This window comes from Berghia stephanieae, chromosome 7, assembly GCF_034508935.2.
Source record: "Berghia stephanieae isolate SIO BIC M18660-M18661 chromosome 7, UCSD_Bste_1.3, whole genome shotgun sequence".
In the NCBI taxonomy this organism is placed as follows: Eukaryota; Metazoa; Mollusca; class Gastropoda; order Nudibranchia; family Aeolidiidae; genus Berghia; species Berghia stephanieae.
The window spans coordinates 26425710-26440101 of NC_088366.1; the positions used below are offsets into that span (position 1 = coordinate 26425710).

General features: G+C 35.4%; 2 protein-coding genes across 4 annotated transcripts in view; one reads left to right on the forward strand and one right to left on the reverse strand.

Moving 5' to 3' along the window:
* The window catches only part of LOC144976965 (uncharacterized), a 94215-nt gene extending 80949 nt beyond the window's left edge, over nt 1-13266 (reverse strand). The window contains exons 1-2 of the mRNA XM_078921617.1: nt 13201-13266; nt 10303-10498 (exon numbers count right to left, since the gene is read on the reverse strand). The gene's annotated coding sequence lies outside the window, so the exon portion shown is untranslated. The remainder of the gene's footprint in view (nt 1-10302; nt 10499-13200) is intronic.
* Nucleotides 1-14392, forward strand: part of LOC144976963 (RAB11-binding protein RELCH homolog) — a 191635-nt gene that overhangs the window by 129470 nt on the left and 47773 nt on the right. The window lies entirely within an intron of this gene.

Sequence of the window (14392 nt, forward strand, 5' to 3'; positions counted from 1 at the left end):
CTCCGGAAAAATACGTGTTAAAATTTTGGCCAGAAAACTCGTTCCTCAAATATTGATCGATTAAAATGACCCCCATTTTCGCTTTTAAAAAAAAGACCTCTCAAAACCTTGGACTTCATACGTGTGTTGTTTTTTGGGGTTTTTTTTCTCCTATAGAGTATGGCATAATGGATAGTCGGAGTTCAATAGGATTTCAATAGATATCTGAAGTTCAATTCATAGCCGGAGTTCAATCGGAGGTCACTGGATAGCTGGAATTCAATTTATAGCCCGAGTCATATCGCTGTTACTGCTCCCTTGGTAAAAACGGTTAAAGTGCTTTTGTAACCAGGCCCATTATGGAAAATGTTACGATTTGATTCAAAAAAATAAAAATAATAATAATACATTCTCGCCGTCAACGGGTTAAAGGACCTTGTAACCTTTAACCCCGCGACATCAATCATCAGCACGTAGATAAAAAGAGGGTTTCAAAACTCACGCTCGGATAATTGGGTACTTGGGTACTGGAAATTATCCATTTTCCAGTGAACTAGGCATTGTTGCCCAATTACGGGTCGTGCAATGTAGAGACCCTTCACCCACCTTGCCAAAGACTGACCAAATACCTTTTTTTTTAAAATGTTCAAGTTGGCCAGAAACATTATTTCTTTCAACATCGATTTATCAAGGTGGCTCCGAACATGTCAAAGTCTCAATTCTGAGAATTCTAAAAACATATTATTCGGCATGTTGGGAGTTATCTTAATCGGTCAATTTGATATAAAGTAAACTTTTTTTTTGTGGCCAAATTAATATATATATTTTTTTGATTGGCAGAGACGACAGAGCTTTTATGCCATACTGACGTACTGATTTAGGAGAAAACTTTTTCTTCAAGTATCGATCTATTAATATGTCTCCCAACTTGTCATGAAATTTCAAACCTGAAACTTTAAAAAAAAACGTTGTAAATAAATGTCAAGATTCAGACTCTATTACTAGTTTGGCTGTCAGCTTCACCGATTTATTGTATTTGTAGCTTTAACCTTTCTGGCCAAAAATAAAAATAAAATGTGTTTTCTCAGGGGGATGTGCATGGCAATATTATAGCCGTTTCCGTTTTTGGCCTCGTAAATTACAAAAAGTTAATGATATCCAAAGGCCACGACACTAGCCATATGCCAAATAAATGTGTCGGAAAACATGTAAACAGGTTTTACAATTTCTAGACGTTTCTTTTTTTTTTCACATTTTGTTCTCTTTTTTTTATTACCTAAAGCAAATTCAACGTTGAGGTCAAATTCGTGTAAAGTTTCAAGTTAAGACGAATCGCAATACTTTTCTTTAAATCAGTACAATACTTTTTGAAAATTTGATAAACATTCCTCTTTTCTTCAAAATATTTGGATACAGATAATCGGGCACATAGCTGTGAAAATTGATTGTCCTGGTGGTCATATCGCCATTGTCATCATCATTATCACCATCATGTTCATCATCATGTTCATCATCATCACCACCACCTCTTTCTCTTGCCTACCTCCTCCCCCCCTGGTTCCCCCCTCCTCCTGTCCCTCCCCCCGTTCTCTCCCTCCTCCTCCTCTCGCGTCGTCATTATCATCATCATCACCATCATCATCATCTCATTGTTGTTATTATTGTGTTGTTGTAGTCCTTGATGATTGATCGATTGATGATTGATTGATTGACTGGCATTGACCCACTTGTGAGATTTCATTTCTTTTCTTTCTTGTTTTCTAAGATGATCCTCTTCTATCTTTCGAACACGATCAAATCCACCACCATCCCCGTAACTCTAACTCCCTACGCTCTCTATCTATCATTGGTCATTCATTATTAGGTGGGTCAGATCTCTAGTGATTTTGGGTCCTGTGACATTGATTCAGAACGTTGGGGAAAACACTAGGGGTTTTATTTTTTTTTTGTTTTGGTGGTTACTCAGGTTACTGTTATGACGAAGGCTAGCTAGTGGATTCCGAATGAAGTGGACGTTGTTATTGTTTTTATTACATTACCATAATGATAGGGGAATTGACTGACCTACAGGAAGTGAGTGGAGACGTGACCTATCTTCTTATAGTTTTATTACCATGTGTCATCTCACCAGTGTTTATAGATAACTCTCTCTCTCTCTCTCTCTCTCTCTCTCTCTCTCTCTCTCTCTCTCTCTCCCTTCTCTATCTATCTATCTATCTATCTATCTATCTATCTATCTATCTATCTCTCTCTTCTCTCTCTCTCTATATATATATATATATATATATATATATATCCATTTATCTATCAATCTATCTATCTATCTATCTATCTATCATCTATCTATCTATCTATCTATCTATCTATCTATCTATCTATCAATCTATCTATCTATCTATCTATCTATCTATCTATCTATCTATCTATCTATCTATTTATTTACATCCATCCATCCATCCATCCATATCTCTCTCTCTCTCTCTCTCTCTCTCTCTCTCTCTCTCTCTCCTTATCCATCTCCGTCTCCTCCCCTGTCTTTAGCAATCGGCTCTCATAGTCACTTTATCTCCTTTCTCATTCTCATCTTGCCTTTTCCAGATGCCTGGGTGGGGTCTCTGACCTCCCATTTATCTAGGAATGAGTATTTGGTTTTGTCCTGGCCCTGGCCGGATACCCTGGCTGAGAGGGAAACAAGCAAATGTATAGTTTGATTTGGGAGATGATATTCTTTTACTTGTAAATCATCTCTCCGTTATGTACAGTTATTTTTTAAACATTTTAAACATATGATTTATAAACATTTGAGTGTATTCCTCTTAGTGGAATCTTGGTGCTGGTGTTTGGGTGAGACTTTTTGGTGATCTCAAACTATCTATGTACACTGAGAGTGTGCTCTTGGACTCTATATATGTTCCCTATTTGAAACAATTCCCCATTTGTCATGCTTTTATTATTGGGTGCTATAATTTTAATTCTTGAATATTTTACTATCCCATTTTCTTCCTTTTTACTGGCGCTGATATGACCTTAATGTGTTGCAAGCACTAGTAAACATTTAAACATAAACAAACATTGATTTTCCCAGATTCTAGATGCTTTTGGTCAATATAGATCATCAACAACTCATCTACGTACACTAACCCCTCTGCTCTATATATGTTCCCTATTAAAATATTTTCATTTTTATTATTGGGTTATAATTTAATTCTTGAATTTTACTATCCATATTTCTTTTTTACTGGCGCTGATATGACCTTAATGTGTTGCAAGCACAGTAAAATCCTTAAAAACAAACAATTTCCCAGATCCAGATGCATTTTCAATAAACAATCACACACACAACGCACATACACTCACACACCCCCCCCCCCTATATATATATATATATATATATATATATATATATATATATATATTATATATATATATAGATATATATATAAGCGTTGCACTTAGCTAAAACAATTGACAACATTGCCAGTCAGATATATAACGTATCAGCACTCAAAGCTATGTGTAACCTTGAATGGGTATAGTCTGATTGATAGAATTTAGTGAGAGGTAATCATACAAATGGCTGGCTTAAAACGAAAACAAAGCGCCGAGTTACGCCAATTTCGTTCAATCTATAGATTTTTAAAACTCCCACACATCTCTATCACGAGTCTAATATTTCTTTCAGTGAGTCTCATAATATAAATCTAATCCCATTATTTTCCACGTATTAATGAAAGGACGTGGTTAAAAAAAAAAAAAACAACAAAAAACAAACAAAAACCCCCCCAAAAAACAGGAGAAATATTGGAAAGAAAAAAGTAAGATGAAAAGAAAAGCCCACAACCTTTTTATCCATTTTTCTTTGTAAGATCTGATCATTACCATCTCCCTAACATCATTCCATAATAAGGTAATAAAGTTTCTTTTTTAAATTTCAATTTTAAGCTCATTATTTCCTTTGAAGACACGGGGATCTTGCATTATACAGAACATCAATATTGTTTGAGTAGATAAAGGAAGCAATAAGATCGAGAAAAATGGAGAAAACGAATAGGGCATTCTCTTCATTCAATTATTATACTGCCGTACTTTGAAAATAATTTTTAAATTAAAACATACCAAAAACAAACGCATTTTTAGCATTTTGGCCAGAAAACTCGTCCTTCAAATATCGAGCGATTAAAATGACCCTCATCTTGTCAAAAACTCTCATACCTGGTACTCAGGAACAGTTCAATGAAATGTCAAGTTTGGGAGTTTTTGACAAGATGAGGATCCTTTTAGTCTATCGATATTTGAAGGACTAGTTTTCTGGCCAAAATTTTTAAAATGTGTTTTTGTTGTTTTCGTTTGTTTTTTTTTTTTTCATCAGAGTATAATATGTAGAAATGTATATATCTAGAAAGGGGTATTTTCGAATTGAGAGATCGATCCCGGGTGCAGTCGAAATTTTTCTGACCCCCCTGTCCACCCAGCAGTGAATGGGTAGCTGAGTATTGTTAGATTTGTCGGAAAGTACTTTGTGATAGACTAGCATCCTATCCTAAGGATATCAAGCAATTGCTATTATCCGTTTCACGCTATGGAAAACGGGATAAACTTCGGTTCCATGGACCGAATAATGAAGGACTGACAAAAATAATGTCGAACTGTACAAATTATGGACGGCTTTTTCGATTAGTGTTATGATGTTTTTTTTAAAACCTGTAGTTCCCTGATTGGGATCCGGTGAGGGCAGCGTTAAGTTGAGTCCTTGACAAAGGCTCTTTACTCACGTTTTCTTATCATACTCGATAGAAAAATCTGTGTCCAATCGCCTCAAAACGGTATAATACCGAGATGAGCCAGATGCCCCCCCCCCCCCCCCCCCTAAAAAAGGGATGTTAACGTTAAAATTGGAAATTGTAATTTTTGGCACTTTTAGAAACTAAGACTGTTCACCTCAATGGAGCTTATTATAAACTTAAACCAAGTTGGGTTCCGACATAGAGGGGCAGATTGATGAGTTTTATTATGACCCATGGAAGCATCCAGGTATGGCCATATGACAATGGCTTAAGGTAGTCGTTATTACCTACTCATTTTCTCCCAAATTGATGCTATTTGTAAAGCTAAAAAAAAACCGCATAACACATCCGCTAACCGGATATTACGTACCAACCAACACACAAAACAATCTGTAACCTTAAACGTGTATAGTCTTAGTGAGAATTACGTACTCATAAACTGGCTGGCTAAAAAACAATAACAAAGTGCTGAGTGGCGTCCATTTCGTTCCATCTATACATTGTTCAGCTCGTGGAACAACCCGAGCTTCAATGCAATATTGAGCACTTTAAGATGTCGACTGCCGTGCTCTGGAAAAACTCGTGTATAAAAATTTGGCCAGAAAAATCGTCATTGAAATATCGATCGATTTAAATGACCCTCATCTTGACAAAAACTCTCAAACCTGGGTACTTCGCGAGGTCCCAGATTTTGAGAGTTGTGGTTTTTTTTTGCCCAAGATGAGGGTCATTTAAATCGATCGATATATGAATGGCGGGTTTTCTGGCCAATGTTTTAAAGCCACGTTTTCCCAGAGTACGACAATTAACTGGCCAAAAGTTCCCTATCAGACTATCAGTAACGTACCCTCATGTTTCCCTTTCTCCCTTGGATATGTGCACATCGCCGACTGTGATACTGTTTGATCGAGTCAATCGGTTTATTTGGAGAAGGAGACAACTATAGATGTTTTCAGAGAGAGAGAGAGAGAGAGAGAGAGAGAGAGAGAGAGAGAGAGAGAGAGAGAGAGAGAAGAGAGAGAGGAAGAGAGGCAGAGTGAGAGAAAGAGAGAGGGAAACACACAGACACACACACACACACACCACACACACACACACACACACACACAATATATATATATATATATATATATATATATATATATATATATATATATATATATATATATATATATAGAGGAGAGAGGAGAGAGAGGAGAGAGAGAGAGGAGAGAGAGAAGAGAGAGAGAGAGAGAGATTGGCGAAATTTACCAACACATATTATACGAATGGAAAAAAAAAAGTTGGAAGTCGGCGCTAGAAGTGAAACGTGACGATGAAATTTAACGGGACTGAAATTAATTTTGACTCCATCTTTTATAATAACTTGAAATGTAAATGGACCGCCTAGTGTAATGTCATTAAATCGCCACACGGTTCCTTGGGTGCCGACAGAGGGGATATATGGGTTCTCTAATGGCCTATGAAGGCATCCAGGTCTGGCCATAAAACCATTTTGGCCAGGAAAAAAAAATATCTTCATTTTAATATATTATCGGTAACTGTGGATGGATTTCTGTGGGATGAACGCCAAATCAAAATGACTAAAAATTGAGACTCTTTTGAAACTACATTGAAGTCCAAGTTTAAGATGGTCCTGTAAGTTTTAACCGTCATTTTATTTATGGATTTATAAGATTTATATGTCCAAATTAAAGAAACGGTAGGGCTATTTTTAAAAAAATTTCCTCATGAATAAATCGTCAGATTATATTGACCCCAAAATTTTCCAAAAGTCTTAAAAATTAGAGTTTGAAATTTCTGTTTTAAGATTGTTTGGGCATGTGCGAGATTCGTTTTTTGTGTCATGACGTCAAAATGTTTATGGCCAAAATAACAAAAAGATGTTTTGTTATTTTGTGTTAAGGTGGTTATTTTATTATGATGATCAGTGAGAACGGTGATAGGAGATGGCGTTTGTTTACGTTTAACTTTTCACTGTTCGCTGTTATTGCTGGCAAGAAGTGATTTTCTTGGGTGATGGTGGCTAAGTGGCTGTTATGTAATGATATTATGTCATTATGGAAGGTTGTTTGGATGTTGATGAGGGTATTTATGTTTGTAGATTTTGTTTTTAACCATGGTTCTTGTTGTTGTCATCGTCGTCGTTGTTGTTGTTCTCGTTGTTGAAATTGTTTTTGTCGTTATTATTTAACGTCTCTGACTCGAAGTGACAATAGCAACAGCAGCGGTTATAGTAGTAGTAGTAGTGGTAGTAGTGGTAGTAGTAGTGGTAATAGTAGTAGTAGTAGTAGTAGTAGTAGTAGTAGTAGTAGTAGTAGTAGTAGTAGTAGTAGTATGTAGTCGTAGTAGTAGTAATAGTAGTTGTAGTAGTAGTGGTCGTGGTAGTAGTGGTAGTAGTAGTAGTAGTAGTAGTTGTTGTTGTCATAGTGAAAGGTGGGGGGTAGGGGGGGGGTGGGGGGGGGGGGGGGAGAAGGAAGGGGAAAGAGAGGAGGACACTAATCAACAACAGCTAAAAAAAAATATTTTTACAAAATCAGAGTCCATGAGAGAACGAGAACAAAACAGCCCATTAAATTTTGGTATTCGCTGTCAGTATTGTCATTATAAAATTCTTATTGTGTTTGAAAATAACTAGAAAAACGCTATTTTCGTTGATTCCACAATGCTGAATAAATGCCAGGTTACCAAATACGTCTTTAATGTAAGAGTGTTGTGACGACAAGACTGCTGTACTCTGAAAAAGCTCATATTTTAAAATCTGGCCAGAAATCTCGTCCTTCAAATATCGATCGATTTAAATGACCCTCGTCTTGGCGAAACATTCTCAAACCTGCGACTTCGCGAAGTCCCAGGTTTGAGAGTTTTTCGCCAAGACGAGGGTCATTTAGATCGATCGATATTGGAAGGACGAGTTTTCTGGCCAAATTTTAAAATATGGGTTTTCCCAGAGTACGGCAGAAGATCGGTCGCTTGCACAACAACGCTATAATCTCCTTAAAATACCCGTGCTGAAAAATTCGGATTTGGTGTCTTCAGGGAAAGCCGACTAAAAAACATAGCCATGAATTATTGAATGAATTTGACAGTTTCGGTACTTGACTTTCCGACACGCATTAAATTTTATTCTGACGTCATAAGTATGTTTTATATACTAGACTACGATAGTTTATTTGTCTTGCTGCAATAATTTCACCCAAAAATAACGCCTTTTCCATTATGGAAAGTCTTGTTTAGCTATTAGGTCAACAGTCTGGGTTACTGGTAGGGTTCCCGACCTCCCATAGAGTGCCGGGAGGTACTTGCTGTGTCTTCTATTCCATTGTATGTGTTTTCCAATTGCTTTCTGTCTTTGTCTAGGAGTGAGATTACTTATTTTTGTCCTGACCCTGGCCGGAGTCCTTGGCTGGGAGGGAAACAGTCGAATGTATTCTTATAGTTTAGGGAGATGATATTTGTTTCCTTGTAAATCATCTTTAACAGATGATTTGTAAACATGTGAGTGTGTTCCTCTTAGTGGGATCTTATGCTGGTGTCTGGCTGAGATTTTTAGGTGATCTTAACCTAAGTACACAGATAGCGTGCTCTTGTAATCTAAATCTGTTCCCTATTTGAACCATTCCCCTTTGTCTTACTCTTTCCTCAAGTCCTTTTAATTGTACATCTAGAATGTTTTTACTATCCAATTTTCCTCCTTTTTACTGGCGCTGATATGAGCTAAATGTGTTGCAAGCGCCGTAAAACCCTTAAAAACATATAAACAAACCAAACAGTCTGGGTTACGGAGGTGATCGGAGATAGAATGTCTGCTAAAGGTGACTTTGTGGTTTAGTGATCTGGTGATTGTCACCTACTGTTGGTCCCTGTTTCGAGTCTCACTGTGGCTTTCACCACATGGAGTCCCTGGTTAAGACTATCATTTAGTCACATTCTCTCACCATACATACTTAGGTGTAAAAATGTGACTCACCGTCTGAAAACGATAATATTATGTCAATGTGAACCAGGTGCCATAAAGGGATTTGGAATTATAGGGACGAGAAATGAGAAAATTATTTTTCGTTAATTTAAGAAATTGTATGTAGTCTCATAAAATCTTTACCTACTAAGTCACACATAATTCTATTATAACCAGTGGAGAACCTAACTCATCTATTTTGATTATTATTATTATACTACTGCATTGTATGGAATTTTAACATAGATCGAGACGAATCTTTTGAGCCATAAACGATATAGTCGGTCCGTTGCTGGCCAGATGGCGATTCCAGAGGCCAAGGTCAAATTAAGGACCGATCATTATGGCCTAACATATTCTCAATGACCATTTGACTCAACGGGTGATAGAATTACCCTAAATTTCAGAAAGGTCAGCAAGTTACTCATATATCAATCTGTGAAAATATCGTTTCATAAATATATATATTATTTTAGATTTGCCTGTAATCCTGTGCTAGTTGAACACTTTTACACATTTTTATATCAAATAAAGAGAAGAAAGAAAGAGAACTTATGTGGGAGTTTTTTCCGGAAATTCTTGCAATCATTGGCTAGCTAAATTAATCTTTTACAGCCAGGGTTCGATCGTGATCTAAGTTTTCCACAAGGTTTTATTGTTTTCAGCAAGAGTACGACAGGGGTCCCTAGCCAACAACACTTAACTTAGAGGACGAGACATGACGCCTGTTAGGCGATATTCCATTTTTTTTTTCGACAGAGGTAATGCCTGTCAATGGCCAGACACACTTTTCACACTTGAGTTAGATGAGGGAATATGAATGAAGAGCCTTTTCCAAGGACTCAACTATGCGTGGCTTAGAGCAGGACTCGATTCGAAGGCGAGTGTCATACTACTAGATCACATAGCCACATGTACCTTTTAAGATTGAATTTACCCTTTCTGCAGTTTCCTAGCGTAGCCATCACTAACTCATAGCCTGACACTGGCCAAAAAAATGACGTCAAAAGACAAGTCTTTGGCCGGAAAAGAAAACAAATAGTGAGTTGTATTCAATAGTTCAACCAATGGGAGCAATTGTTTCCTTGAGCACGACAAACAATAACTCACCACACGCTGCACTAACCTAAAATAATGACGTCAAACTATAAGTCCTAGAAGGTTCTTGTTTCAGGCTTTACTGTGTTAACTATGGCTACGTTCCTAGTCGGTGAAATGGAGATTCGCTAAACTTTCTAAACTTAAAATTATTTTTGCCAATTTTACTATGTGCCACAGAAACAATTAGCAATAATAAATTTCAATTTACAATACAAAGACAGATCATGTGGACGTTTCGGGTTACCCTTTGTAAAAAAAAAAATCAAAAACAAAGAAAAAAAAACAACAACCCACGACGTATGTGACACTAAAGACGAACGAGAAATGAGACGATGGCGTCGTTAAGGCCTTAACAGATGTCAACTTTCGATTTGCGTTCCATAGAACACATTAAGAAGATACGTACAACACGATTAGGGAGGGAAGGAGATAAATTACATCAAAACAAACCAATCTCTTGCAAAGTCTGTAGGTACTCACCCTGGTTATAATATGTTAGTCCAATGTGAAATTCACTCCCCGAAAATTGAATTCACTCTCAGGGCTATCTTCAGAAGTCCTTGAAACAAGCTTATACCGATTGAGTTTTAAAATATGAATAGATACTGCACTTAAAAATTTAAATCGTTTAGGTCAGAGAAGGCGTTTTCTTTTTTTTGTTTGTTTTTTTTTCTCTCTTTTAGTTTCGAAAAATAAAAATTTCAAATATTCATCTCAGACCTTTTCCATAAACAGAATTACAAGAACTGATGGCTTTAAAGTAGAAAAGCTCTAAACTGTTTATTAATTAATAAATACAACATTTACTTTTTACACATTCACACACACACACACACACATCACACACACACACACACACTCACTCACTCACTCACTCACACACATCTTGTAAATGTCTCTAAATATTCATTGAAACCCAGCCCATACTATCACATTTCTGGCCTTTAAACTTCCGACTTTCCTCCTCGCGTCATGATTCATTTAATTAATTATTCACATTTGTAAATGCAAGCACTGATAACTGTAATTCATCGCATCAAACTTGCATTATGTCAGGATGACCTTGACGCGCAAAAAGTCATAGTAGTCAATATTGTCGTATTCAGAAGGGACCAAAAAATAATAAAAAATAAATAAAAATACAATAAAAAGCTCGTCCATTTTTTTTTCTTTTAACCCTCATTTTTTGTCCATAATTCTATTACCTGGGACTTGAGGAAGTCCTTTGTTGACCATTTTTAAAAGACGAACCTCATATTAATCGGACGATATCATTTGAAGGACGAGTTTTGTGTTGTGGCCAAAATGTTAAAAAGGTGTTAGTTTTTTCTTTAGTGTAAGAGTTAAAGGTACTTGCGACATATGTGTATACCTGGAATGCACATTCTTAAATGCTAATTAAATAGTAAAACTTCGTTTTTCCGACAATTTTAACTTTAAATGTGATCCAACCTCTTAAATATGTATTTTTATCGTAGTGATATACATGCTAACCGTTTAATTTTAGTAAAATCTATGAGACTTCATATTTATTTAAATTCTGCCGTTTGAGTACAACGGACGTAGTATCTTGAAGTACGAAAAACTTATTATATCAAATTCTTATAATTTCAAATTTAAATTCAGATTTTGGCATCTAGTTCACCCCGACATAATACCGTTTTCTAGCGGCAAGTCAGAAATTGACATCAAAGATAAATTATATCTGCTTTATACCAATACATTTTAAAGTTAAAAATTTCAAAACAATTATGTTTTGTATTTTGTCAGAGTACGGTGGTGGTTAGTATAAAGTCGAACTCCGAAACAAAAGGGTTAAAATGACAATGACTCATATCTAGCTGGGCGATTTGACTGTTTTTGATGTGAATCAACAGAATCATATGCGATTCATACGCTCTTGCTTTATAAACATTCTGGACGTCTTCCCAAATGCTGCACACACGAGCTTGCGAGTGTGCCTAATGAAAAAGTCGAATTCCAAAAGGTAAGAGTGTAAGAAAGCTTTTACTCTACATTTGAACCGATTCCGATTTCATCATCTATGAATAAAAGACACGTCCCAAAACGTTTAAATAATACTTAATTTGTTAAGAATCTAATAATAGTGAAATATATCGCTTGATAATCTGACGTCACAAATTATTTTTGTCAACTGATACGCTTTATGGGGATGAGTATAATAATGAGCATTTCACAATAAGGTAATCCAGTAATATTATGGCATACGGGATGCCCTAGTTAAGTTAAGTTCACATGGTCTTAGCTAGAATCTTTCAATATGAGCAGCTGATCTGTCACACAAGATATCCGTACATTATTCTTTTTAAAATAAAAGAAAATAAATTAAAAGAAAAATAAAAAGAAAGAAAAAATGATATTAGTTTGTAACATCTCCACAACCTAAAACGTTGAAGATAAAAGTTCAGTATTTATCATTTTTCAAAAGTTATCATTTTTGACCAAAAACATTTTTGCTATCACATTAATTTTTACTACTGCTACTACTGCTACTACTACTACTACTGCTACTACTACTACTACTACTACTACTACTACTACTACTACTACTACTACTACTACTACTACAAACTACTACTAACTACTACTACTACTACTACTACTATACTACTACTACTACTACTACTACTACTACTACTACTACTACTACTACTACTACTACTATACTACTACTACTACTACTACTCACTACTAACTACTACTACTACTTACTACTACTACTACTACTACGACTATACACTACTATACTACTACACTTAAGCTAATAATAATAATAATAATAATAATAATAATAATAATAATAATAATAATAATAATAATAATAATGATAATAATGATGATGATGATGATGATGATGATGATGATGATGATGATGATAATAACAATGATAACAATAATAATAATAATAATAATAATAATAATAATAATAATAATAATAATAATAATAATAATAATAATAATAATAATAATAATGATAATAAAACGGCTACTACGGTTACTACTACTACTACTACTACTACTACTACTACTACTACTACTACTACTACTACTACTACTACTACTATTACTACTATTACTACTATACTACTACTACTACTACTACTACTACTACTACTACTACTACTACTACTACTACTACTACTACTACCACTACTACTACTACTACTACTACTACTACTACTACTACTACTACTACTACTACTACTACTACCACTACTACTACTACTACTACTACTACTACTACTACTACTACTACTACTACTACTACTACTACTACTACTACTACTACTACCACTTCCACTAATTTAACTTCTACTTTTAATTCTAGATATAACATTATTATCACTTTTAAGTCACCTTCATCACTAGCACAAACTACTCCACAAACATAAACTTATTAGCTTCTCACTTTCACGTACGAGTAATTTGCGGTCGTACTCTCGACCAGCGAACGTGCGCTCGTGTCTGCGCGTGGAGCGTCCGGCTATGCTTGTCTGGCGTTAAAAAAGACTAGCGGAGGAGGGAATGGGCGAATGAGTTGTCGATGTCGATAACAAAGAGTAACTTCTACAACTTTATTATTGTTGACGCGCTTAGGTTAAACGCTCACGACATCCACCATCCAGATATATCGTATCGTATCATTTAAGAGCTAATAGATAGAACGAAGATGACGTCACTCAGGTGTTTGTTATTGCTTTTTGCCCTCCACGTTTATGAGTAATTATCACTAAACTGTACTATCCATACTATAAAAGTTCATGGTCACACAGATTTTTGTGTGTTGGTCCGTTATACTTCCGGATGGTAATGTTATGAGCTTCTTAGTCAAGCGCATACTATCTATAGGTTCTAAAAATCTTTAAATGCTCTGTGTAACTGTTATGAATAGATACAATTTATCAATTTTTAAAATTCTATTCAATGTCAATTAGTTGATCATATTGAGAATTAAATATCTAGTACAGAAATAAGCGATAAACAATAACGTACCGACACACAAATCTATGTGTATCCTTGGACGTTGAAAGTCTGAATTATAATATTTAGTGAGAGCTATTCATAAAAATGGCTAAAACAATAACAAAGAGCTGAGTGGCGTCAATTTCGTTCCTTCTATATAATATAAAATTCTCAAAACAATGTGGATCTCTATTTCGTATGCACACATGTTATGAATTTGAAGGTTGACTGGCAATGTGATATTTAAGAAATTAATAATAAAAGCAATTGGTTTTGATTAATCATTCAACTTAGGTTGATTATTGATAGTATGCGCTTGGGTAAGAAGCTCACAGCATTGCCATCCGGAAGTATAACGTGTAACCTTGAACCTTTGTAGTCTGGTTAATACAGTTTAGTGAGAATTACTCGTAAACGCGGAAGGCAAAAAAAAAAACAAAAAAACAATGTCAAAAGACATGAGTGACGTCAACTTCATTCTATCTATATTTTCATGAGACGGCGTCAACAGGTTTTTTGCTTGTTTGTTTGTTTGTTTTTTTTAATGTGCGTGTATGTGTTCGTGTGTGTATGTGTGTGTGTGTGT